Source organism: Artemia sp. Qi Xiang Cuo, chromosome 8 (assembly GCF_049724085.1).
Source record: "Artemia sp. Qi Xiang Cuo chromosome 8, ASM4972408v1, whole genome shotgun sequence".
NCBI lineage: Eukaryota > Metazoa > Arthropoda > Branchiopoda > Anostraca > Artemiidae > Artemia > Artemia sp. Qi Xiang Cuo.
The window spans coordinates 31,191,477-31,218,422 of NC_142801.1; the positions used below are offsets into that span (position 1 = coordinate 31,191,477).

General features: G+C 35.3%; 1 protein-coding gene across 4 annotated transcripts in view; it reads left to right on the forward strand.

Annotated features, from left to right (window-relative positions):
* Nucleotides 1-26,946, forward strand: part of LOC148949324 (zinc finger protein squeeze-like) — a 315,758-nt gene that overhangs the window by 62,775 nt on the left and 226,037 nt on the right. For 2 of the 4 annotated variants that reach the window (XM_089093357.1, XM_089093356.1), the window contains exon 1: nt 16,452-16,695. The exons of 1 other annotated variant lie outside the window; for it this stretch is intronic. The gene's annotated coding sequence lies outside the window, so the exon portion shown is untranslated. Of the gene's footprint in view, nt 1-16,451; nt 16,696-16,727; nt 16,858-26,946 lie in introns of those variants that run through there. One more of the 4 variants, XM_089093359.1, reaches the window with a different exon arrangement.

Consider the following 26,946-nt stretch of genomic DNA (forward strand, 5'->3'; position numbering starts at 1 on the left):
GGCTGGAGGGCCACACGCCCCCACCCGTGATTTTTTCATTGTAATCCCTCCCAAAATATTACATAAGCATTTGAAATAGGCATCTTGCTCAAAATAGTCAAAAGCTAAAATAGCTATGCCTAATGGGATGACATTCCCCCCCCCCACAACTTTGAAGAGGGATGCTGAATATAACAAAATACACTCTGTGCGTGCTGATTGTCAGAAGGACGCATCATCAATATGTATGGAACGGCATGGGGCATTAAGTTGAAAATGTCAGGGGATGGTCAAGAGCTATTGGTTAACCAGCCTCTTCCCCCTTACCCATCATATATGGCTTCTCTCCTCATCACTGATCAAAATACTGAAAAAGCAATTTTGTTCAAAACAACTAATAGCTCTAGTAACTATGCTTCCAGAGATGTAATGTCCTCCACAGGGTAAGGATTTTAAATTATGCAATTTACTCTTTTTTAAATTCAGGATTTATCATTACGAAAATGGAGGAATTTTTGGTTCTAGGTGTGTTCGAAAAGCCTAAGGGTATGAAGGTGAAATTCCGGGAAATGTTTAGGGCAATGTTAAACTAAATTTAAAGATACCATGTCCGTCTTGTTTATCAAAAAGCTGTATCTGCAATATCACAAGAACAGCTGAGGGTATTAATTTTTAAACTTTCAGAACATGTCGAGGAAGAACCAGTCCCCCCGTATTCCCTTTTTAGCTGCCCTCCCTCCAAAGATATCTGATCAAAATTTCGGAAAACGAACTATATTACAAATGAGTTTCTTGTGTTTACTACGCTGAAAATAAAAATAAAAATTACAGTGAAATAAAATTTTGAACTGATGAACTTTTAGCAATTAATATCATTATAAATCAAATATTCAGTTTAATTTTATTAGTTCCTTCCAGGGAATGTTCAAGGCACATATAGTTTTCAATGAAATGCAAATGACACAGTAGACTTTAGACTTTTACAGTTAGGGAAGGGGGTAGCAGCAAAACTCTTGTTTGTGGGGATTTTTGTTTGTCTTAAGTTTGATTTGCATTTTTCAGTTTAAGTTTTACTCCTTTTAAGATTTATTTATTGATTTACATTAGTACCTGTTGTATGTTTGTTTACTATAATTGTTTATTTAATTTATGTTCGTTTTGGGTTTCATTTAGTATTTAATAGTAATTTTTGATCGTTTTGAGTTTGAATTATTGTAGGAATTTATTTCCACTGGTCTTAAGTTTAATATAGTTCTTTACTTTTCTTTGAAAAACTTATTTTTCAGAAAGGTTTTTTTATAATTAATTGGTAGTAAAATCCGAAAAATCAGCATTTATGGTAAATTATTCACAATTTTTGGTTTATTGCACGTGACTATTTACCCTCCTATATAAATTAAAGGCATCTGAGGATCGGTTAAATCATTCCTTTTCGATGTATTCTGATTCACAGTTCTATTCCGGAAACTTGAATATTGCCCTTAATGAATTTTCAATTTAATCTGACGATATCTGAATGCATACAAAGTGTATGTCCTTTAAAGTAAATTTTTTTTTTTACCTAAATCTATCATTCTCTTTGGTTAAGTTCTTTCCCTCGGGATTTTCTAGGGAATTTCCCCACTGAGAGAACTGACTTTTGCATCCTCTGCCCGACAGAATTCGATCATATTTCTTGCACATATTTTCTTATCAACGTCCTTTATTGTCCGTATTTACATGCTAATCCTTACTCTGTCAAAGCATCAAGCTAAAGTCCAGGGTTCGGAACTAAAGTTGCTCGAAACGGTAATTATGTAGGCAAAATGTAAGTTCCCTATTTCAAAGCAGAATGGCTTTGACCTCTGCAATGAAGTAAACTAAAGTTTAGGAATTCTTGATCATGTTTTTGTTGTGATTTACTCGTAAATTGCTTTTCTGTTCCTGGATTAGAACGCTGGATCCACGTTTAGTCCTAATGTTCGCAGGAGGAACGTTCTTTTTTTTAACAGGCGCTTAACAAACCGAGCAGAAAAGAGGGAAAATAAACATTAGCCCCAAGCAGAGAGTATTTCATTAACAATGGAAAAAAAAAAAGGAAAAAGTAATATTAATAAGATAGTCGATAGGAAGGTATTGTTTTTTCTAAATAAGTTATGCAATCTAAGCGAAGTTACAAAAAAAAAGAACACGTCAAAATTATTTCTTGGAGAACTAGTGTAGAATCCGGTCTAGATTTCTTTTGAGTGAAAATCTTAGGAGATTGCTTCCAAGACTATACACCCTTTTCTGACAGCTAGTAGCCTGTGTCCCGACTATTAATAAATGTTACGCCCATTCTTGTTCTATGCGTGGTGAGTCCTGAACTGCGTACTTAAAATAAAAACAGGTCGTTCATAACTACAAAACGCGGTTTTCTTTTCAAATCGTTCATCGTAACGAGCGATAAGTAAAGAGTACACCGTGCCAGTACCAATCAGAACTATAAAAAAACTTGATAACGATATATCGACGAAAAGAATTAGTTTTTCGTGGTGATTCCAAATATTTAAATTTGAAAGTATGTGGCACTGGACGTTGTGGTCCCTACCTGTGGTGGCCCTCCAGCCAGAAAGTGCAATGGGGGTTGGGGGGCCTCCATCCTGTGCTTTCACACACCCTTCGTGTTTACTTTCCCTGGAATTCTCCAGGTACCCATTTGGAGCTGGGTCGACTCTGGCTAAGCTAACAGAGTCGCACAACTGACTCCAGTGGTGGATCCAGGGGAGGGTGAGGGGGTGCACCCCGCCCCCCCAACATAGTCTAAAGTAGTGTAATTTACTTAATTAACGTAAGTTTGCGTTAATTAAACTTGCTCCTAAGGCAAGTTTATCGGATAAACCTATTTTGCCCCCCCCCTAAAAAAATCTTGGATCCGCCACTGACTGTCTCTCTTTCCAAAACAAATAATCGACGCCACTAGGACTCAAACCGCAATTCCAAAGGACATAGGATTACAAGTGTTGCACTCTAACCACTCGGTAAAATGTATTAATTACAAAACTTACTTACCAGAAGTTATAAGCAGGAGGAACTTTTGTGTGGAATATTGGAAGAAGAATCATTTGACAAGAAATTACAAGCTACAGTACCTTAATTTAGGCAACAAAAGAGATAATGCCTCACAACGTGGTGATTTTTGTCATTTTGCTGTGCAAAACAACAGTTTTGGCCCAAAGAGTGCCAAACTACTATCGACCGATGATTCTGAGTTTAGCAGTTGATTTAGAACGATCGAAAAGCTATTTTTTATGTCCCCCAGTTTCAGGGGCCATGATGCTGTGTGGTGGCCTATTTATCCCTGAGCATGTATGTTTAGAACCATTTGACTTAGAACTATCGAAAAGCTATTCTTTTGTCCCTGAGTTTCAAGGGTCAGAAAGCCGTTCGGTGACCTGTTCGTCCCTAAGCATGTATAAAATTTGTACAAAATAAATGGATATTACAGACAAGTATTCTAACACTTAGTTTGGCTATATTGGTTAATTTGAGGCTTCGCAAATGTATATTTTGTGCTGCATAGCTGGTCATGGAATATTTTGGGGGAGGTCGGTTGATATTTTCATAGAAGGAGAGGGTAGCCTCGCCAAGTGCATTTTTGGGCTAAAGTAAGCTATTTTTCATTGAGAGGTTCTTCTGATATTAATGTGACAGGGGTAGGTGGAGAATTTTTCCCCTGACGTCCTCTCATTTGAAGGAGTATATTTGGACTGACTTTGCAATTTGGGTGCTACAGAATGATGACTTCCCCCTTATTTTGAAATGTTTGTGTAACATGAACTATTAAATTCATAGCAACGAAGGAGATGGGTGAAGGGGTAAAAAAAAGATGCATTTTTGACATTTCAGAAAACGTTCCGCCCCTTCCACCGGGAAGATCTTCAAAAGGGTACACTTTTAAGGATGATTATCCTTCTTGAAGCATTAATGTGCAGAATCGAATTTGGAGGCCCCTGACATTTAAGAGAGCCCTGGATTCGATATTAAAAATAAACTGAAAAAAGAAAAGGGAATTCAGATGAAAGTAAAAGGGTAGTATCAACACTAAAAACCAACATAATATTTTATATTATGCTGTTATCTGTTACCCCTCAACTACTTCCCTCCTGTATTCTGCGCTAAACAATGACAAGTCCTTGGATACAACTTTGGGGGAAAACGATCTTTGAGTAAAAGGTTTGATAACCTATGCTATTTATGGGGGTTGTGGCATGACCATCAAAATGTTCCAAGGCGCTAAGGATGAAAAAAGTTTTTTCTTTTTCTTTAGGCAAGAAAAATGTGGTTTTTTCCTCAATTACTTTCAAACTGAATAATTTAACTCGTGATTTTTAAAGGCCTCTCAGCTCGAATGCGATGTTTTGTTTTATAATTTGTAAAATATCACAACTTCATAGAAACATGATTTTTCTTGATATTCTTCGGTGAGTCATTTCTGTTTTGTTTTTATACGTATGCAGCATAGATCAAGTTCCCGGGACATTGAAAATGCGATGGGATTAAATAATTAAACTCAAACAAATATTTCAGGGTTAATCTGAATATCATTAAACAAGTGATATTTTTTGCTTTATATTAGATAAAAAACGAACGACTTTTAAATCACAAGTGTCACTTTTTTGTCGTAAACCCAAAATTGAATCAAATTAAGCATATTTATTTCTTAGAAATTAGACAAAAAAAACATTAGTGACGATGCAAATTGTTTTCAGTAAACACAAGTTTACTTTTTCTTAAGGGTATTTTTCGCCCGCTTTAAGTTTTAACATAGCTAGCTGCTTTAATTCGAGCTTTTAGTTTTTTATCCAATTTATGATAATTTTTAAATTGACTGTGATTGCTAAAACTCTATTAAACGAAATTTATATATAATACAAAGACGGCAAATGGATGTTGTTTTTTATTAAAATAAACTGTTTTATTTTAGTTAGATTTTCCTAACAAATAACTAAATACAGAAACCTCAACACACAATACGGGAAATTAAGAAGAGAAACATCAATTGAATCAACTCACTAAAAATTTGCGTAGCCTAACATTTCAACGCATGAAACTAAAAATAAACAGCTCAGCATTGAAAACTAAAAAGTTGAATAACATGAAGTGTAACTTAGCACGAACGACTCAGTAGATCAACTAAGGACACACCTCAGATTTTTTTTTTTTTTTTGGGGGGGGGGGGGGGTAAAATAAATCAATTAAAAAACGCATTGAAAATTTGTTGATCCGTATTTTGCTACATTTTTTTGCGTTGGAAAAAAATTTGGGGCGGGCGGGGGGACTGAACCCCGTAACCCCCCTCCCCTGGATACTGCCTTGAGATTGACTGTTCAATGTATGAATGTCAATATTTTGGAAACGAAGGACGATTCTAAGCAAGAAGCCGAATAAACTGAAAAAACGCAATCTAGCTCGACTTAGTCAACAGAGCGACTCAACACACCGACAACTTAGCTAATACGACTTTTTTTTACAAGTGCCGGCCGTTTTGAAAAAAAGTTTAAGAAAAAAAAAACGACAACCCTAATTTGTCTTAATCAAAATTGGATTGTGATTAGGATTGCACACTATGCTTAATTAGGAGTTTGTCAGGTTTTTGCCCCCAACAATGTGCCATTTCTACCCCGAGAACTATACTCAAGGGCCGCTTGACTTAAAAGTCACGGTTGACGTGAAGAGGGACCTGGTTGACGTATTTAGGAGGAAGGGGTATGGCACTAAAATTTGGGGAGCTGAGGAAAATGACATATAATAAGGTGAAACGGTTATTCAAGGAAAAGAGAATAGAAATTAGGTAAAAAAAATACTTAACAGTTTAAATAGTATATTAAACCTTAGAAAATAAACCATATAAGAATTCAAACTTAAAACAAACCTAAATTACTATAAGTTGAGAAATCAAACCTGAAACGATAAATTTTCAAGAAACAAATAGTAAAGAAAAGCTTAAAAATGACATAAATTACAACAAATGAAAGTGGGACCACCGTCTTCTTCGACCCTCCTTTAACGCTAGGGTGGCATTTGTGCTTTATTGAAGATTAAACAGATTGCTTCAAACATAGTTAAGGCCGCTACCTGGGTGTTGTTTTAAGCCTAGACTTCCCTTTGAAAATAGCTTTACGACACGGGAAACAACATATTCCAAACACGGACAATTTCCTTACCAAAGAAGAGTTGAGTTGTAGCGTTATACGACTTTTCTATCTTGAAATACTGAATAAGAAAAAGCTTTTTTTATTCGCAAAAAAAAAGTTCGACCAGTACTAAATTTATTTTGAGAAGATTGAATGAAACGAAAGTATATCAATGATACCTCTAAGAATGTAATAAACACTTTAATTGCGTTGCTACTTCTTAAGACTTGGCAACGAATGTCTATTAAGGCTCTATTACATTCTATGGTACGGTAAGATCCTAAACCATTTTCTAAGATCCCATTAGCTTGTTCGTGTCCGAGGCTACGGACGAGAGTCTGATGAAACCAAGCATTATTGAGATAAAGCAGATTTTGAAACCTGTCTTACCGCTGAGAAAAGACGAGACCCAGGTTTAATTTCCAATTAGCAGACTCCTCCAAATATATATTATATAATTTCCTATGCTTTTAATCTTGTTCGCTATAACTGACTAGATGGTTCATGGTTGCTTAAAGGAAATAAAAATATGTTTTCGATGATTTAGTCATTGTGATATAAAATTAAATAATGCTAATAATGATACAAAACAAAGCGAACAAAAACAGTTTGCTAAAAGTTCACCTATTTGCACTATTTTGGATGGCAATTATTGTTTTGTTTTTTTTATTTGAAATGCCAGCTATTTTTGTTTCTGTTCCCTGCTTAGCGCTAATTTTTGTCTCTCTCTTTCTCTCCGTTACAGTTGTTCCCTACACTGATAGTACAAGCTGGCATTTTTTTCGAATATTCCATTTATACAAATATCAAAAATACTCTAAGGTTCGAATATACTCAAAATCGAAAACAAAATTCTCAAAATGACATATCGAATCACTAGAAACCACTGTTTTAATTTACTTCTGAATATTTATTAAATTTTTCGCGAAGCTAGGAGCTATTAGTACAAATTAAGGATACTTCATTGTCATAACCTAAGCAAAATTGATTTAAAGAATTAAAGCATCAAAAGATTTCAATTCAATTTGAACGAAGAATAGTAAAAAAAAGAAAATCACAAATCAAAATCAGGGTAATCGTCGAGATTTTATTGTTACTTGTATATTATATTCAAGAGCCTGCTCTTGCTGAAATATGATACCGCAGGACTTTCCTTGTTGGAATAAAAATGTTCACAATTTGTCAAAATATGTTGAAAATACCTTCAAAAACTAAATGTCATGGGGACAAATGCGAACCTCCTTGTGAGAGGAGAATACAGGATTTAAAAAAGCATTTGCTATTCTAGCTTGTGCTTTATATGTTCTACATTTTTTTTGAAATGGTGCTTGTTCCCAAAGGGTGTCAAGCATTTGAGCCACCCGTCACATCTGCTGGGGCTATTGTTTTGGCCTATTTTCCTCTAAAATCCTTCACGGTTCAACATATCAGTTAGTCAGTGTACGTGAGAAAAAAACACTTTTTGCTAGTGTTTAGTTTTTTTTTTTTTAATTAAGCACTAAATGTATCTTCCGAATAAAGTGCCATATACAATACCAAGGACCTTAGCCGGTACATTTTTCTTACATAGATAGCAATCACTATTATTATCCTGGAACCTGGAAATTCTGAAATCCGAGGCAGAGCCGGCCCAAAGATTCCAGATTAGCATCCTGTATTACTCTAAGGCCAGGCTAGTGCATCTTTATGCAATGTGTGTGTTTTTGCGATTTGCTGCAAGTTTCGTCCAACAGGAAGGGTATTTCTCTACATCGTTGATGTATCCTTCACCACTTATGAATAATTTTATTTGGCCGACAGGAAAGAATAAACGAAAAGGGAATAATTGAAACATTTATATTAGTTGACTAATTGATTAGCGCTGTAAAAAAAAAAAAAAAAAGATTTTCAGTGCATCTGCCATTCAATCCCATATTTCAGCTCCGAGATGGTTGTCGCACAATTTTATGGTGTGTGGCTTATTGGTTTGAAGTGAAAATTTATTTTCTTTTATCGCACCCGATCAACAAAAACGACGCATAAAGTCTGACTTACCACTATGGCCCTTGGGCTAGACAAAAAGTAACAAAATGATTTAGATGTTTTGGGTGAAAAAGTCTTTGAAAAGTCTGCAATACCAAAATTTAGTGCGAAGCCTTACTATCATATTACTTGCACTATCAAAACTGCCTAAGCTATCTTTGAAGTTTTTACTGCACTATCACCTTAATTAAGACGGAAAATATTAACAGAGCTAAATGCCCAAATTAACAGCCATAAGCCATATCACGGGTTTTTTCAAACTCAAATTATCGACTATTCAATAAAATATAAATGTAAAGTTGAATTAAAAATCCTTTTGAATCAACGAATTAATTATGCAAGAAGCATCTTTCAGATGGTTACACAAGGTTGATTAAACAAATAAAACTATCTTTTTCAAATGAAAGTAAAAATAAACGTTTAAACTTAAGACAAATATAAGCATCTGATATTTTTGGGACCTGCATCTTAAGGAGGACTGTCTCGCATAAGGGGGCTCTCCCCTTTTATAGAGGAAAATTTATGTTTGCTCTATAAGCGCTTTATTACGATCATCAGCATCGATAATATATATAAGCTTTAGTTTAAATCGCAGGGAGTATAGTGGGCGGTAGCCCCCCTCTTATATAAGACCAGTTTACCCATACAAAAAGTGATTTTCCTTGTTGTTCAAGCCATGGGACTTTAAGTTTCATGTATAAGGTTTTCGACCATAGTGGTTCCATTCGCTCTGATTATTTTTCAATATAATTGCTTTTGGGTTACTATGTGCTGAGGTTCGTCCTTTACTAAGTTGTAGCTACTGCTGAAACCACGATCATTCCTGTTCATTTTAGGTTGTGACGTTACTCTTTAATTCCCTTGGAAAAGAGATGTTGATTTTGTAAGTTTAATTTATATTCGTTTTTAACTTCTAATTAAGGGTTAGCCTTTGTATGACTAAATGAAAATCGAAACCCTGGATACGGACCGTCTTCACGCTTGAAACCATACTCCACTTCCGAACAACTTGAATCCATCACTTCGAATCAAAATTCTGGGTATCGTCCTGCACGTGATAAACTTCAAACATTTAAATGAGGAACCATATACAAAAAATATACAATATTATACAAAAAAAAACAACAAATAAAAGTCGCAATAAGAACTATCGGCAATGGAGTAACTAACAATTAATTCTTTTCTTTAAAAACTTAAAGATGGATTTTATCTGAGAAACTACCGACTTAAAACCGACGCAAGTTTATGCTTAAAATCAAAATACAAATTTCTTAGTATTTTTCGTACATTTCATTATTTTTAAGGCAAGATCTGAATTTCATCTGACCCTATCTATTCTTTTTCCAAAAAAAGTGAAGAAATTATTCATTTAGGTCTCCCTAAAATTTATTAAAATCTGTATTTTATTCTATAAACAAATCAAGGATATGTCTTCGGGGAGTGGAAAGGCTGATATTCTGAATGGAAGAAAAAATAATACAGTGTATGACATGAAAATTGCGGAAACAGGCGAAAACAACTAAAAAAAGCCCCAAATAAGCAAACATTAAAAAGGATTTTTTAATCGAAAAGATTTCAAAACTAAAACAGAGACATCCGAAAGTATGTATTGGTCAGAGATTCTTCACCAAAGTGGTGGAAGTACTGAGATGTGCGCAGCTTTAAAAGGTGCATAAAATCCGACTATATGTATTTTTGTAAATTTCAATAGATTTCTACAAAATATCCTAATTGAGAGGGTTAGGGTTCTCATGTGATTCTTTGTGGTGAATCTCCTTTATCATCCCTAATTTTTAGGTTTGGGGGTTAGTTTGCTCTCACATCTTACCTCCCCCTAAGCGAAGCATCCGAAGCTCTGGCCGTTTTCATCTGAAGCTCGTGAAGAGCTCAGTCTACTCTTCTTATCATGTTATTTATTAGTATTTTATCTTATGCGTTTATTACAGTTTTTAAGTCGGTTATTTGATGGCACTTTTAAACTTGCAATTCTGTTGAAATTTATTCCGGACGAGGGAGAGGGGTGTTATTCTAAAAAAAACTGAAAAAAACTGGTAAATCAAATTAAATTTTAGAAAGTTAAGAGAAAAACATGAGATTGCAAATGGGGTAAGCATGGGGAATCCTACTGCGTACGTGAGAGTTGTCAGACATTTCTTGCTGTTTTGATCTTATTTTTTGCTATTTTAGTCTTTACTCAGAAAAGAACACCCGTGACGAAAAAAAACTTTAGTATTCTTTAAAAGCAATTCTATTTCATTAGAGTCGAAAAAGTGCGATATAATCTAGCAATGTCGCAAAAATTCATATCCTGGTCTTCCGATGTCTTGCACCTTTTTTATGCACTAATTTACTATTCCAATCGCTCTTCCGACTGTCAATTTTCTGCTGTGAGAATACTAATTGCAAAATAGAGTTTTTACCAACTCTTGTTCAGTCTTATTTTTATCTAATTTGAAAGTGCACCATACAAGCAATTATCAGGAAAATTTTCCGAGCAAAAGGTGATGTTGAGGCTGTAGGTAATGGATGAATCTAGGTTCTAGAGACGATTTCTGAATCTAGCTTCTTTGAGGGGAGTTGATTGAGTGGTGGTGTTCCTTATTGTTTAGAATGGGGTTTAGCGGATTGACTGTAAGCTCAACCAGAGTCAACCCAACTCAAAATGGGTACCTGGGGAAATCAAGGGAAAAAGACGAAGCGTCGGATGATTTGCCCCCATCCACACATAGTACTCATGGTCGAAGGCAGAGAATCAAAAGATTAGAGCTTGGGCTACGCGGACCGTCGATCAAGCATTCGAAATGCTTTTTTTCAGTAATGGATGAATCTAGATCTAGTGTCTAGAAAGGACAAACCGACAGTCTTCATTATGGGACTGGGAGCCTTGCTGAATTCTAAAAAAAAAACGATGGTCGTATATGGCGTTCTTACTTTTTTTTCAGAAAATGTCAATTTTGGGGGAAAATTCCAATTTCGACAGTACTGAATAAGCAGTTATAGAGTAAGTTATTAAACTTTCTCTTAACTACGTCCTTACAAGCATTTTTGAAAAAGTAAAAGATTCATAGTTAATACGGGACAACAAGCGGGAGTACCTCTAAAAAAATATGTTTAGGAAAATCACCTTTTCGCAATTTCTTTTTTATTAGGATCTTAGGAATCGATTTTAGTTTTTAAAAAGAAAACGACTTCCTTTGATGAAATGTTTTTAAATACTCTCCTTCTTATTAGTACACTTACTTTCCTTTCCCGATATCCACCATGGCTCCTTTTTTGTATTAAATAAAAAAAAACAAGTTTTTCAAACTGAAAGTAAGGAGCGACATTAAAACTTAAACCGAACAGAAATTATGCCGTATATGAAAAGGGCTGTCCCCTCCTCACCGCTTTGCTCTTTACGCTAAATTTTTTTATTGTTTTAAAAAATAAAGTTGTGAGACAGAGTCAAACTTTAGCGTAAAGAGCGAGGCGTTGAGGAGGGGATAGCCTCTTTCATATACGGAATAATTTCTGTTCGTTTTAAGTTTTAATGTTGCTCCTTACTTTCAGTTTAAAAAACTTGTTTTTTTTATTTAATTTCTGATCGTTTTTTAGTTAATGCAGCTTTTATTTTGGCTCGCCGTCATTGAATAAGTAAACAAAATTTGCATGAAAATTTTACTTTACTTTTGCTAAATGGCTGTCTCTAAATTTGGTTCTGACGTAATTTACAAATTAACTTACGTAACGAACTTCTATATTCGTATATTTTTCTTCTGGCAAAAAATACAAAGTTGCAGATTTTTGCAGATATGGGCTTGAAACCTATGTCATAGGGTTTTCTGATACGCTGAATCTGACGGTGTGATTTTCATTAAAATTCTTTCACTTGTAGGGGATGTTTTCCCCCTCTTTAAAAAATCAGGTAAATTTTCTCAGGCTCGTAGCCTTTAATGAGTAATACAAAACTTAATAAAATTCATATATTTAGAATCAGCATTATAAGCCCATTCTTTTGATGCGTTTATTGACATCAAAATTCTGTTTTTGAAAGTTTCGATTACTACTGAGCCGTATCGCTTGTTTTTTTTATTGTTTTTTTTTTTTATTACGTATATGTTATTACGTATGTTAGTGTGTTCTCCCCTTATTAAATAACAAGCAATTTACTTTAAAAGTTAAAAAAAAATTTAATTCAAAAACCCCTGAATAACAAATGCCGTTTAATTAGAATAGATAGCTCTTGTGAAAACAATAAAAAAAAAACTGTAGCGTAAAGAGCGAGGTATTGACTTGGGGGAGAACCCCCTCATATACGTAATAATTTCTGTTCATTTTAAGTTCTAATGTTGCTTCTTACTTCCAGTTGAAAAAACTTGTTTTTTTTAATTTAATTTCTTATCGTTTTTTAAATAATGCTTGAAATACGGCGTCCCCTTCATAGATATGTCCCTTACCCCAAAGAAACATCCTCCACGGAAAGATTCTCCCGAGTGACGCCCTCCTCCACCCCCCCCCCCCACCCGAAAAAAATTCTTCCGGAAAATGTCTGTATACTTCCCAATAACCAATACGAAATGTAGGCAATAGACAAAGTTCATAACTTACAGCCCTTTCCCTGGGAACTGTGGGGAATTAAGTCATCGTAAAAGACATATTTATTAGATTTTCGACTATGCTGAACAAAATGGCTATCTCAAAATTTTAATTGGGTGACTGAGAAAAAAATGACCGTAGGAGGGGGCCTAGTTGCCCTCAATTTTTTTTGTCACTTAAAAAGGGTACTAGAACTTTTAATTTCCGTTCCAATGAGCCCTCTTACGATATTCTAGGACCACTTTTAGGGGGTCTTTCCCACTTTTTTCGAAAATCAGCCAAATTTTCTCAGGCGTTTAACTTTTGATGCGTACGATTAAACTTGATGAAACTTATATATTTGACATCAGAAATAAAATTTGATTCTTTTTATGTATCTATTGGTACCAAAATTCCGTTTTTTAGAGTTTCAGTTACCATTGAGCCGGGTCGCTCCTTACTTACAGTTCGTTACCACGAACTGTTTGATTAGCCTCTATATTTGCTTTTGTGACACGGAAGTTTTTTAAGCCATCAGTAATCAGTAGCAACCATACCTACAAAACACTAACTAGTGTATGGGTCATTGACCACTCAGGAGATGCAATTTCAGAAGCAGACTATTACGAGCCCATCCTAAAAGCTGTGACACCAGTACCCACTTAAACAAGAAAATGAAGGAAAAAAAAACCCTAACCATAAAGAGGAGGAAAGGAGTAGTTGGAGGTAGAGGAAGATATTTGAAAGAGAAGAAACAGTCGTATTGAAATGTAGTAATCGTAGCCGTGTTTTAAGTTTGTAAGTAGTTGTATTTGGATAGATGTATGGATTCAGGCATTATGTATAAAGATTCTAAATGAAAAATGAAAACTTATATCAAAAACACTGCTTATGAATACCAATTTGCTTTGCGTCTCAGATAGGCTGTCTAACTATGCAAAGAAGTATGCTTCTTCCTTATTGAAACTAAACTTGAAGACAGTTACAAAACTACTAAGCGGTAAACTAACTAACTTTTACGGATTTAATTCAGTTTTAACTTCATCTTTATTCTTTTTTTTGCTTACTCTTCAATGCTGGATTTAGTAATTGATTGTTCTGTAAAAAAAAAGAAATAGAAAAAGAAAAACACTGAATAAACGATATTTCTCACATAAATTTCTTAGCCTATTGGTTTATTTTTCTTTCATTTTTTTACTATTAAAAAAAAAAAAAAAAAAATCAAGTGTAGGCCAACGTTTAATCCATGCCAAAAAGAGTGATAATATTAAATTCCATATTTGTTACTAATTAAAATATATTGAGCCAAGGCACCAAATAAACTTATTCAGGAGGACAAGTGTCCAAAAAAATTATTACTGAGGGTGAAGGTTTGGAGAATTTCCATTAAAAAACATATTTTATGTCTTTGTTGTTTTTTGGTATTATACGAGTAATTAAGATGTCATACGGATGAATACGGAAAGTCAGCTACGCATTCGCAGCTGACTTTCCTTGCCTTTTTCCAGTGACGTCAATTCGCAAAAATGTAAGAGGGGGCAAAGTGTATATTTTTTTTAATCTAAAGTGGCATTTTTTTTTCATTTTTCAATTAAATACAGGATTAAGGCATTTTTTCACTGAAAATACCAAAAAAGTATTCTCCACAATATAGGGAGGCAAAAAAATATGGAGGGCAAATACCCCCTTCAGGTGACGTCACTGTCATTTTCTTTCAGTGTCATGTTCTTTGTCTATTAAAATAAATCATCGTGGCCAGAACGGAAGGGCGAGTCTAACTGTTTTTTTTTCTGTTTTTTTTTTTTTAAACAAGGTAGGAGGCGAGAAAACTTTTTCCGATGGATATCTATCCACTGGTTACATTTGCGGGTGCACATTTGCTTAAAAGGAGATAGCAGAGACTGACCATGATTTGGACAAAAGTGTTCCGTTAACTTCAGGCAAGGCCGTATCCAGGGGGAGGGGAAGGGGATTTTACCCCCCCCCCCCTCCAAAATGTTTGTCCGACTCGTAAAAACGTAAAAAAATGAATATAAACAAAATTTTGATGCGCTTTTTAATTTTTTTTTGTAAGCTGCCCCCCACCCAAAAAAAAATTGTAACCCCCTCCCCCCCCCTCGAAAAAATCCTGGATAAGGCCCTGCTTTCAGGTCAGAGCTTACCGGCCATAAATTTATGCACTGTGTCCATTCTACATCAGTACGCTATAAATAATCGTTCTTGTAGGTTTTTCACATATCAAAATTCTTGACAAAAATTTTCCGCAGAGAGCTTAAAACCTTAATTTTGCTAAACATTTGAAGGTGTAACATAGACCCTTTCGTTTTGTCCAGGACGATATGTTGTTGCTAAGCTACTATGTAAGTTCAGCCAGAGTTGACCCAGCTCTATGTGAGTACATGGAGAAATCTACGGAAATCAAACAGGAAAGGTGTGCGAAAGTACAGGATGGCTGGCCCCCATTGCTCTTTCAAGCTGAAGGTCCAAGAAACGGATATCAGCACCGTCGGTCTGGACTATGAAGTCTAGTGTCGCTTCTTTAAGCTGCTATAGTTCTTCTCTAGGTCCATCTATTTCATTTGCTAATTTTGCTTTTAATTATCGCTTCTCAAATCCATTTGTATTCTCTTTTTGGCTGAATAATGACATTTTGTCAATCAACAGGGTCATCCTGTCTGGTTTCAAAGTAAAACAAATTTGGCATAAAGAACGAATTCCTGTACATCTACACATCTACAACGTGACCAAATATTCGAAAGAGTGGGGCGGTTTTTTATGCAAAAAATATGTGAACTTGCATCAATTTCGGAGGAGGGATGGCAATTTACCCTTCTATATTTTGTCCCCCTCTGAATTTTGAAAAATACCTTGATTTGTTTTTTTTTTTCACCGCAAAATGCCACTTTGATAACTTTTATTGACAAGAGATTGCCCCCTCTAGATTAAAAAAAACGTTTTGCCCCTCCCACTAATTTTTGTGATTTGCACCGGCGGTGAAATACTTGAATACATAAGGAATTAAAGAAAAAAAATGTAAAATTCACGAGATCTTGGTGGAAAACGGGCTTGAAGTGCCGTCTCTTGCGTACACGGTTGCATAAAGATATGATCATGTTTGGGTAAAACCTGAAATGGACATAAATATTTTACAATAGCAAAACTTCCGTTTTTGTCAACGTTTGAAAGTTCAGTATAATATGAAAATATTAAATCCTATTTTTTAATGGCTTTCACAAATATCAGTTAAAAAGGAAGCTTTTTAATGTTTCAATTCTTTTTTTTTTCTTACATAAAAAACCAATGTTAAGCAAATGTCAAGACGACTTAAAAATTCACTTAACGTAAAAATACTATGAGCGATGTTTCCTTTCATTAGATAGATTGATTAATTTTACCAAGTAACAGGTCGAAAAATGACCAGCCAATTAATAGCATATGTTAACTTATTTTTACAAAAGAAATAATTCTTCTTGTTAAAAAAAAATTGCCCCTTGATTTTTGATTCTATATTAAAGTTTTCACGAAGTAACACTTTAGTAGTTTTCACAAATAGTGGTTCAATGACAAGAAACGGTTTATCAAATACCTTTCCGTTCTCGATTTAATTGCACAGACTTGCTAAGAAAAAAAAAGCAAACGTCGTTTTTGATTTGATAAATATTCATACTTATACCATCACCGAGTATTCACCATAATCGCAGTTATCAAAAATCTATCATTTTTTTCACAGCGTCATGTATTGGATTCGTGCCCTGTAACCAAAGCGGGTTAAGCCCGTCGGCGTCCATATCGAGCTAGTTAAACTTCGGCAACCATCCAGAGTTTTTAACTGGCCCAAACTCTGGCAGGCCTATCAATTTGATTGTGCGCCGCTTGGCCTAAGCCGTTTTAGTCGTGTTTTGAGTCTAGAAGACTCATACTGGCAAGAGTTAGTTTCTTTACATCGAGGATTGGAAACAGTCTGTGGGTGCCTGCAAAAACAAGGGTCGGTTTATTCTCTTTTGCTTGCGGCGGAGAGTTTATAAGAAATAGTGAAGTGATAGTGCCTTCAGGGGTGAATTATAATTAACCAATCGGAGGGTTAATATGTTTATTGTGATGAAAGAAATGGACTTACGAGACATTCGTGATGATTGATTTTTTAAAGGTTGGTCTTTCTTAAATACTAAAATAGACACAGAGACATTTTAAGAAGCAGGCCAAGCTATACTCGATATTGAATTCATGAAGTAATAGATGATCACGGTTGCCTATGCCACCCTGAGATATTCATCGATATTAATATATACAAAGTATTACCCTTCTCAATTAGCCAAGTCTGTAGTTATTACTGACCATCGGAACAATAGTAGACTACAATAATTGTTTTTTAAGGGAGGCGTTAAGAGGCTTGTAAACCTTGTTTTAGGGCTTGGCTATGAAGTTCATTGCTTTTATTTGTCCATAGATTTTAAATAGCTTGGACTAAAAGTATGTGAATTTCTTTGTTATTTGAAGCCGCGAGTCAATAAGAGCTATGGGCAGAGGGTACGGGTGACAGAGCAGGTGCGTGACACACAAAATAATTTTCTCCATGTGAATGTTCAGATTTTGTTTAGGGGGGAGGGGCTGTTTTTGTTTGTTAAAAAAACAACGAAAACTATGTAGAGAATGCACGGAAATGTGGAAAAAACACAAAATCGCAGGGTCTTGGGGGCTTGAGCCCGGATGACCTGCCCCTATTTGAATGTCTGGAAAAAAGTACTTCTTCTAAGTCTCAAGTAGCTTTTGGGAAGGGTTAAGGTTACTTGTAAGATAGTAATCAGATAGCAGAAAAACATAAATATACCTTTCGAATCCCCAATCAATGCCCTTTTCAATATAATAGTCTCAGCCGTCGCTTTTGCATTTCAAGCCCCTCTGATGGGGCCAGATATAGTTTTAGGGTATGCACAAAACTCGAAAAATCCGCAAACTTTTGTAGACCTATGTAGCATAGGCCTCATTAGGGAGGGGGAGGGATTGAGACGCAATTGTCACCGTGAAAAGCATTATAGTTTGAAACAGTATTGAATGAAAGATCGAATGCTACTACTCTTTTTTACTACAGAAGAGGCCACACAAAAAAGTGGAACGAATATTGACTCTAGAATATAACGTTGTTTTTCTTTTTTTCCTATCTGATTTCTGTCCTATAAGTAACTTTAACCCTCGAAACGAACATTTGCAACAATAGGGAAATTTTAGGCTGGTCCATATACCTTCCCCGTAATATCTTGAAATCTTTCCCTTGCTTAAGAGAGTTCTCAACCTCCCTTGAAGGAGCTTTGCGCCCTCCAAAGCTTACTTAGCTTGATGTCTTCAAATTCCTAATATTCTTTATACTTTGTAGTAACGTATTGTGGAAGAATTTAATTTCATTAATATTTCACGACTTCCATTAATATTTTATTCTATGAGCGTCTGAAAGTTTGCAATAAATTGTAAAACCTAGTAGTATCACACAAGAAGACTTCTATAACTGCACATGATAGTGCTAGAGGCACATTCAGAGGCACAAAGTTGTGTATACTTGCAACAGACCGTATGCAACCGTCACGACTTCAACGGTGGCAACTACATTGTCGCAGATATTTGGAAAATCATCCGACGGCTAGTCATCGATTCGGCTCGCTCCAAGAGTAGCTTTACGGCTAAAAAAAAATATTTTAACCTCAGTTGGAGAAATACAGGGATAATCATTCCTTTGTCCCTGGTACTATAGGCACTTTTTTAATCCATGTTTCCTCTTACTTTTTCAAAAAACACGCTTACGTAGAATGAACATATATTTATGTAAATTGACCAGTACATTCAATTCCGATGCCATATCTGCTGCAGTATCGATAAAGACGAAGTAGTTTTTGATTTTTTCCGTTTCATCATGTACTGCTGAAATTTTTTTTCTAATTTTTATCATTTTATTTTTTACTTTCTAACTTATTTTGTCGCGAAATTTACCTTCAACTAAAAATTTATGGTGAAAAAATACCTTATTTCCGCGTTAAATTAAATCAAAATACGCATATGAAGATTACGCCTTAAAAAATTGATAGTTCATTTGAACCCTATTAAACATAATAAATTGATTATGAAGCTTTTTGGCGGGACTCAAAACCAGAGTGGGGATTGGATACACAATTCTTCGCTGCCTCGACATTTTTTTTTTCTTTTTTTTCTTTTTTTTTTACCGAAGATCAAGCAATTGAAAACTATACAATGGATGTTATACGGGACAGATATTTGTCATTTTTTTTCTTTTTTTCCTCTTCCCCTCTTTTAAGTTTGAAGTTACTCTATTTTGGAAAAGAACTGGTACCGAAGACCACAACCATCAAAGTTTACAAGAAAATTTTCCTATATTGTCTCATGTGATTTGTCTGTTTTGATTCTATTCTATATTTTAATTTCTATGCCACCCGTATGTCTCTCCCCATGAATTTGGCCAACCCCATTGACATTGATACCTGCTTACATACCAATGTGATATTGAATTATCTATATTATGTAGAAAGTTGAAATAATGCAACATATTATAAAATTTAACTGGAATTGTTTGCAATTATTCCATTTCCCTGTTGGGCTAAGGACGTGGAAAGTCAAAGAATTCTTTCTGTTCATACCTTCCTTTTTTCAAATTCATACATTGAACCGATAAGAAACTACACATAAAAACAATAACAAATAAAATTGGGGTGGCAGAAAAAGTACATAAACAAATATTGTTTTGCTTTTGACAAAATTTAAAATAGTACATGAAAGACAGTTGCAAACCCCAGTGTAAAGTTCAGCCAAAAATAGATATTGTGTCTATATCTGCAAATATCGTTCCTGGTGTCGAAACAAATGAGTCAGGACTTATATTTGAAAATAACCCAACAAAGCAAATAAACTTAATTTCATAATCATAAGCAAGGTTTGCCACTGAAATGGACCAAATTCAAAATAAAATCGGAAAAGGCTGTTCTGCAATAATAAGTATTATGACTTTCTAATAAAAGCCGAGTGGATTAGCTTTCGCAGCTGCTCCGAAAGGAAATCATATATTTTTTATAACACGTCAACAACCAACGACAATGCTTAGCCACTGCCCAAATCAGAACTTGGTCATGAATCCACTAAAAAAGTAAAGCTTGAGCCAAAAGTTCTAGCTGCTTCTTTGTCAGTTTGGCGCAGACGTCCTGGCGGTCAATTGAAGAATTGGTGGGCAACTGTCAAAAAAGACCTTGACACCATTGGTGGGTTTCATAGGTTTAGCAGAAAGTGGGAGAGCTGCTGGCTCCGGTTTGCTGAAGAGCTGGCATAAGATTGCGACAAATGGGAGTCAACCATACGAAGTCTTCTAGATGCCAGGTGAGGCGCTCACGTCGGGTCCCGCAGCGAGTATAAGTAAAAAGTAAAGTACTGCTTGTCAAGGTGTCAAAAAATGGACATGGTACAATTCAACACTGAACACTCCAAGCCTCCACATATTCTTTTTTCAATACATTCCCATTTCGTAAAAAAAAAAAAAAAATCAACAACACCAATTAAGATTCTTTTTTAAATTAATTCCAGTTTCTTGGTCAACCTTTGAGAATTTTGATCCTCCATTTGCTTTCGCAGAATAAATTCTTATGTCTTCGGCAATCTCATATAAGCGGAGAACCTTGCAATACTTTTATTGAAAAAATCTGGCAATGGAATCCATCGAATTAATAGCTGAAATCTTGGCTTTGATGAACGGCCTGTTTTTATTGAAAATAAGGTTGAAGTGAAAACCATGACAGAAATATTAGAACGCAACTGGACAAATTATCTGGATGCACTCGTATGTGTAAATTAACTTGTCTATCTAAACCCTGATCCCAAATTGGAAGTTAGAATAAATAGTAAAACTAAAAAAGAACTATCTGTGATTTCGCAAAACGTTTTCCTGTTGTATCCGTCACTATTTCTCTGCTACAAATGTGTAATCTGTAAATAGCTTTATTAATTTTATGTATTAATACGTATTTTACTGGGGTTATTTTATGGGGGGAGGGGTGGGGGTGGGGGTAAACACCTAGTGCCACTAAACACCCATTGGCGTCAATTCACGAAAATCTTATGGGAGGACCAAATTGATTTCTCAAAATCTAGGGGGCGGGGCAGTTTTGCTATTTCCTCAATTTTTCTCAACGGAAGTACAAAAATCCCCTTTTGAATGAATATACATAAAAATGTATTCTTCGAAATATAGGGGGATTTTGGGGGCAAATTCCCCTCTCAATTGACGTCCCTGTATTTGATGACGATTGCCTGTTGATGGGGCTCATATATACCATCAAGTTGTTGTTCAAAATTCAGAAATATTTTTGAAAACGGCATTATCTGTGATAAATTTTTTAGTGTTTTAGTATGCTTTTTAAAATAATCTCGTCAAGACAATAAGATCATAAAACCCAAAGATGGTTATAGTTGTTTTAAGTTGATTAAAAAAATTGTCTTCGCCATAATGACTTTAAAAAAATTATTTTGAAAAAAATTTTGCTGCCAAGCTATGTCTGAAAAATTCCACTCGAACCTCGGGAGTCAAACTACACTCTTTTATATGCAAAGGAAAATTCATCTTTAATAACTTTTGCCCTCACGGCCATTTTTATTAGCGTTGAATTTGACCATAAATGCCCGAGACTGACTTATTTATCCTACACCGAAATCGACTCCGAATTGGGCTTAAAAGACGTCCTTTCAAAGACGAACTACATGCCCAAAAGACTAACTGAAAGTATAAATACCCATGTACTGGTTGAGAGATGACAAAAAGGCCAAAGAAAGGACATCCGAATAACTTAAGTTACCTTACTGACACTAATTGGTATAATTTTATAAGACCCAATTGATTTTGAAATAAATTTTGCCGCCAAGCTGTGTCTGAAAAATAATCTTGGGAGCCCAACCACACTTTTTTACATTCAAAGGTGCATTAGCATCGCATTTTTTAATAAAAGAAATGCGGTGTGTATCATGTAACATAAAATGCATTCTGTGTGCCTGTTAAACAGTGAAAGTAATCACATTCAGAATAAAGAACCAAGCATGCGTGAAGCTGTCCTGAAAATCCTTTGATGTGGCCTCTTCATGTGAAAAGATACGTAACAGATATAGTCAAATACATTATCAAATGTTTCACTAGCTGCTTTTGTCTGCCGAACACTCCCTCTTTGCCCTATATGGTAGCAAAAATAGATTACAGTTTTAAACAAATACAGACCTATTTGCTTGCATTTCTCGCTATACTGATATACTGTTCGGGACTAAAAGTAACGGATACCGGATCATCCCGTCATTTTGCCTGACTCCTACTGAGAGATTCTTTGTTACGGAAACTCCTATCTAGGATCAAGTTTAGGATTTAGTTGCACTTCCACGTACGTGGACGCACACAGGTCTGAACTTAGGTCGGTTTCAATGGATTTTTTTATGGAGTGGGGACGGGGGAGAGAAATAACAAACATCATATTTTTAGGCCAACATTTTTACTGGAAGATGTTTGTTTGGCCAATTTGGGGGAGAAAACCCTTTTTTGCTTGCAGGTATCCACCTCTACGTTCGATTTTCTTAAAATAAAAACGAAGTGGATACAGTTTGGGAAGAAGAAAATAAAGAGCATATAATCAGATTCTTATTCATGGGGGGGGGGTAGTTTGGCCGTGCCTCTTCTTGATACCCCTGGACTCGTACTATTTTCCCTATAACTACTCATACTAGTCAATTAGGTTGTCTATGCATGGCTGGTTTTCTTCGAAGTTATTTCAGCTCCAAAATTTTGCCTTCCTCATCTCTTCCTAGAAAATATTATGTCTTAGATATACAGGTTGTCCGAAGGAAAACTTTGGTACTGTTTTACAAAGTGGTAAGCGCCCGACAATTGTATTGAAAATCGGACAGGATAAAACCCGGTACTTATACGAGACGCTGTATACAGATAGGCATTACAAAGGGTTTCTCACTCCGGGAACTATATGTAAACTTTAGTTTTGTGGGGTTTAGGGGGACTAAAAGGTACCTAAGTTGGGTTGATCAGGTTAAGTTAGTTTACGTATTTAATATATGTTATGCTTTACAACCCCCCCCCCCTAATTTGCAAATATATAGACCAAATTTGTTTCTGAATTATTATATTTTCATCCTATTTTGTTTTATTTCATTAGCGCTAACGAAACTTCAATTTTCGTGCGCTTACCGCTTTGTAAAACAATATCGAAACTTTGAACTCCTAAACCTCCATTGATGCAGGATTAAATTTAGTTGTTCTGGTCTCTCTTTAAAACCCGAGTGGGCGCCCACTTTCCGTCACCTTTTATAAATATCAGACGCCACGTGTACTGCATATTTCTGCCACAGTTTCCGACACCTTTGGCACATTTCCAGCATGATTGGCACGCGCCACCTCGTGTACATGGTCTCTATAAATAGGTGTCCCCTCCTGAAAACCTTACTGCTTAATCACGCATTGGAATTGCTTGGTGTGTTTTAATTTCTTAGTATACCATAAGAAAAGCTCTCGTACCGTAACTTATTTAAAAATTTGGTTGTTTAATTTTACTAAGTTTAAGTGCACAGTTCCCCCCCCCCCTTAAAAAATAAAATAAAGAGCAATTTAAAAATTTTTAAAGAGCATAAATTAGCTTATATAAGATATCAAATAGAAATATATTACTCTATAAAATAAAAAAGAGGAACTGTATAGGCATATTTGCCCATTATCCCCTCTCTCTTTCCTAGAAAAGAATTTCTCCGATAACCCTTTGTCCCCGTAAGACATAGATTTGTATACACTTGTATAATATCTGTTACTCTTGGCCAGGTTTAAGAAGCCTTCTCTTTGTTTTCCTTTCATTTTAGTTGCTTAAAAAGAGCTACAAATGATAGTGTTAAAGTTAAGTTCAAGAGTTAATTACTATCTACCTTTAAATAGTCCTCTAAGCCAAAAGCCTACACGACCTTCCTAATTTTTAAACACATCTTTAATTTGATTAAGTAGTTTTGCGTTTCCTTCCTCTCAGTTGTCACGGCAATTATTTATAAAAAAATAACTCTTTTCATTGCTCATAAAAATGTTTTTGGTAGTTCACCTGTTAGACTTAGTGTTAACTCACTCCATAGCAAAAACTTTGCGGGGAAACAACTAAAATCCAGATATCTTGACTCAAAATTACACCTTTTTCATGTATCTGTCTCTTCCTAGAACAAAACCTCTGACACCCATAAAAATTTACCTTTATAAAACATAATCAAGTAAAACCAAGGCCGTATCCCGGGGGGGGGGTTACCCGGTTTGAACCCCCCCCCCGAAATTTTTGACCGAGTCGAAAATTAGTAAAACCTAGATAAAAATAAGTATAATTAGTCGAAAACTGAGTCAAAAATTAGTACCCCCCCCCCGAAAAAGTAAAAAATTAGTAACCCCCCCCCCCCGAAAAAAATCATGGATCCGCCCTTGAGTAAAACCTATGAGAGATATTCTAAGTCCTTATTTTATTTGTGTCATTTTAAAGAATATGCTAGTACATTATAATTTCTTACTTTTGTCTTTTTTTTTATTTACTTTCGTCTTTAAATCCTTTTCTTGAGGAGGCCATTAGAGTCAGTACATGCGTTTTTCAAAAACTAAATTAATCAACATCATACGAAGAAATAACTGCTAAAAGGAGTTTAATTGGAACCCCTCCTGATTAATTACCCTTAAGTAAAAAAAAAGATTTATTGCTGATATAAATTACAATTTTCCATTTTTTTTTCTTTTTTGCGTTTATTTAAGCCTATAAAATATGTTTAAGTAAGCTGCATTTTAGTGTAAAATCAGTCAAATTGTCTTCTTAAAAATCCACCTATTGTCTGTTTACTGAAGTCTTCTTTTTCGTTTTTAGGAATTGGTACTCAGCTTTAGGGAATTTCCATAAGAAAAGTTGCATGCATCAAGGTCAATTAAGTGCTTTGATGTTATAACCTAAAAAAAGTAAACTGTGTTGGCTTCTGGGGGGCTCAAATATTTCATCAAGTGGTTTTGAACTTCCCATCATAGGTCAATATTACTTTGTCTCTCCGGTTTCACCTCCTGTGCCTTTATCTAGCCTTATATGTTGCCTCAGGTATGGGGAGAGGACCTAGTGGGCAACCCCTTGCATTTCCGTTTAACCAAATTGCTTTTAAATGCGTCTAATACTGTTCAGTTAGCTTTAAGTTAATGTCAGTTTTATTTTTATTTTACGAAAACTCATTTCAAATAACGAAGTAAAAACTGTACCCCAACTATACAATTTAAATTATAGCTATTAAAACAGCACGAGACTGGCATTGTTTCTGGTAATAAACATCCTGCACAGTCAGAATGGTTAGGCCTGCTGTTTGCCAAAAAAATCTTTCGTCATTATTGCAATTAGTTAGTGACTTTTTTTGTTGGTAGCTCTTTGTTCTTTCGTTAAGATCGTTTGTGGTTGGTTCTGTTTTGATTTGAGCTGGCCTCTAATCTGCTGGCAGTCCAACCACTGACAATGGGGGGAGTTTCTGAAAATACATTTTTCACTATTTCGTCTACTTCATTTCAAAGTTGAGTCAAGTGAATGCAAAGGAACGTGGAACGTATGATGTTGTTTGGGACTCGGTATTAAAATTACAAACGTAATAAAATAATTCTGTTACTAAAATATTTAATTTATTTAAGAAAAATGAAGTACTGGTTATTTACTAAAAAATAAAACATGCTTTTTATTTTATAGTTGAACATTTATTTTATAGTTGAACATTTCTTTTTATTCTTGTAATGTTGTAAATGAGTCATATAAAGGCTCTTTTGAAAACTTTATTTTGTCAGACATTGCTAGCACTGTTTTAATAGTGGTTCCTGTGGTTTTAACCCTCTCCCCAGTTGTCAGCTCCTTTCGCTAAAGCCTATAAGTAATACTTTAAAAATTTTGCTTAGATATGGTACCATATAGGCTACGATTGACTTGGCGCTTCAAAACAAACTTTTTAGGCTGAATCAAGTTTTTTCATTTAAAATAACCGGGTGGACACAAGTATCCCAAACGTTTTAAACTGACTTTTTTGCTCTGTTTTGGGGGGAAATATCTACCAGCTCCTTATAAAATTAGGTTTTTTAAAACCACCAGTAGAAATAAGTAACGTTAAGATTCAAGCACTGGCGTAGCTTTGTTTGCCCTATGCAGAAGTCAATTCGCACATCCCAGCTATGTCACTGATTATTATTTTTTATAATATCGATTAATGCTTACAAAACCACCCCGTTCTCCTCTGAGAGACTCTCAAACATTCTTTAGGAGGCTATGAAGCCCTTTTAAGTAACCTACGAGATAAATACTAAAACATCCATTACAAAGGTATAACCTACAGTTTACTCGCTTTTTGGACTGTACCCATCAATTCGTGGACTAATTTGGGACTAAGAGGAAGCAGGAACATATTGACCTACACCATTTGAGCCCCTAGAACAAATGCTATTTGGCTTAAGAAAAATAGCCTGGACAATAGTTTATAGGAAAGAATCATGTTGATCAAAATAATAATACACTGACGATGGACTAGCATACCCCTCAGATTGAAGCAGAGATAAACGTGGCTGGTGGTTACTTGTTAAATCCCAAACACATCAAATTTTCTGTAAGCTAGCACTGCTTGTGCGGTTATTCTAAAGATCTGAGGTGAAATGTTTTGTGCTATTGAGATTTACACCCATCAAACATAAGCTCATGCGCGAGTGACTTCTAAGCTCATAAGCTCATGAGCTATGCGCAATGAATAGACTGGTTCATTCTAGTTTTCAGACTTATTTAACTCTCAAGAAACTTCAGGGCTATGAATCTTTCGAAAATGTGTTGTTTTCTTTTCTTGGCTGCCAAAATAGTTAGGAAATTACGCTTTTTATATCAGACTTCTTTTGCTGCGTCCTAAAGGCTTAAAAGACCTTATTGTAAAAAACTTGGCAAATGGAGACGAATCCGCCAGGCGAAAATCCCCTCCGTCCATTTAGTGCAGTTTACGCCTTTTAAATTGTCGCCGCCTACTGGTTGATGGCAACGGTTGAATGATAAGGATTCTTAGTGAATTTCTATTCTGATATCAAGTGTTTTAGTTGCTATTGGACTTCAAAGATTTGGTACTGGGTGGTCTTGGTTTCTAATAATATAGAAAGAAGGTGCAATATGTTGCGTCGCCGTTCCTGGGGAGACCAATG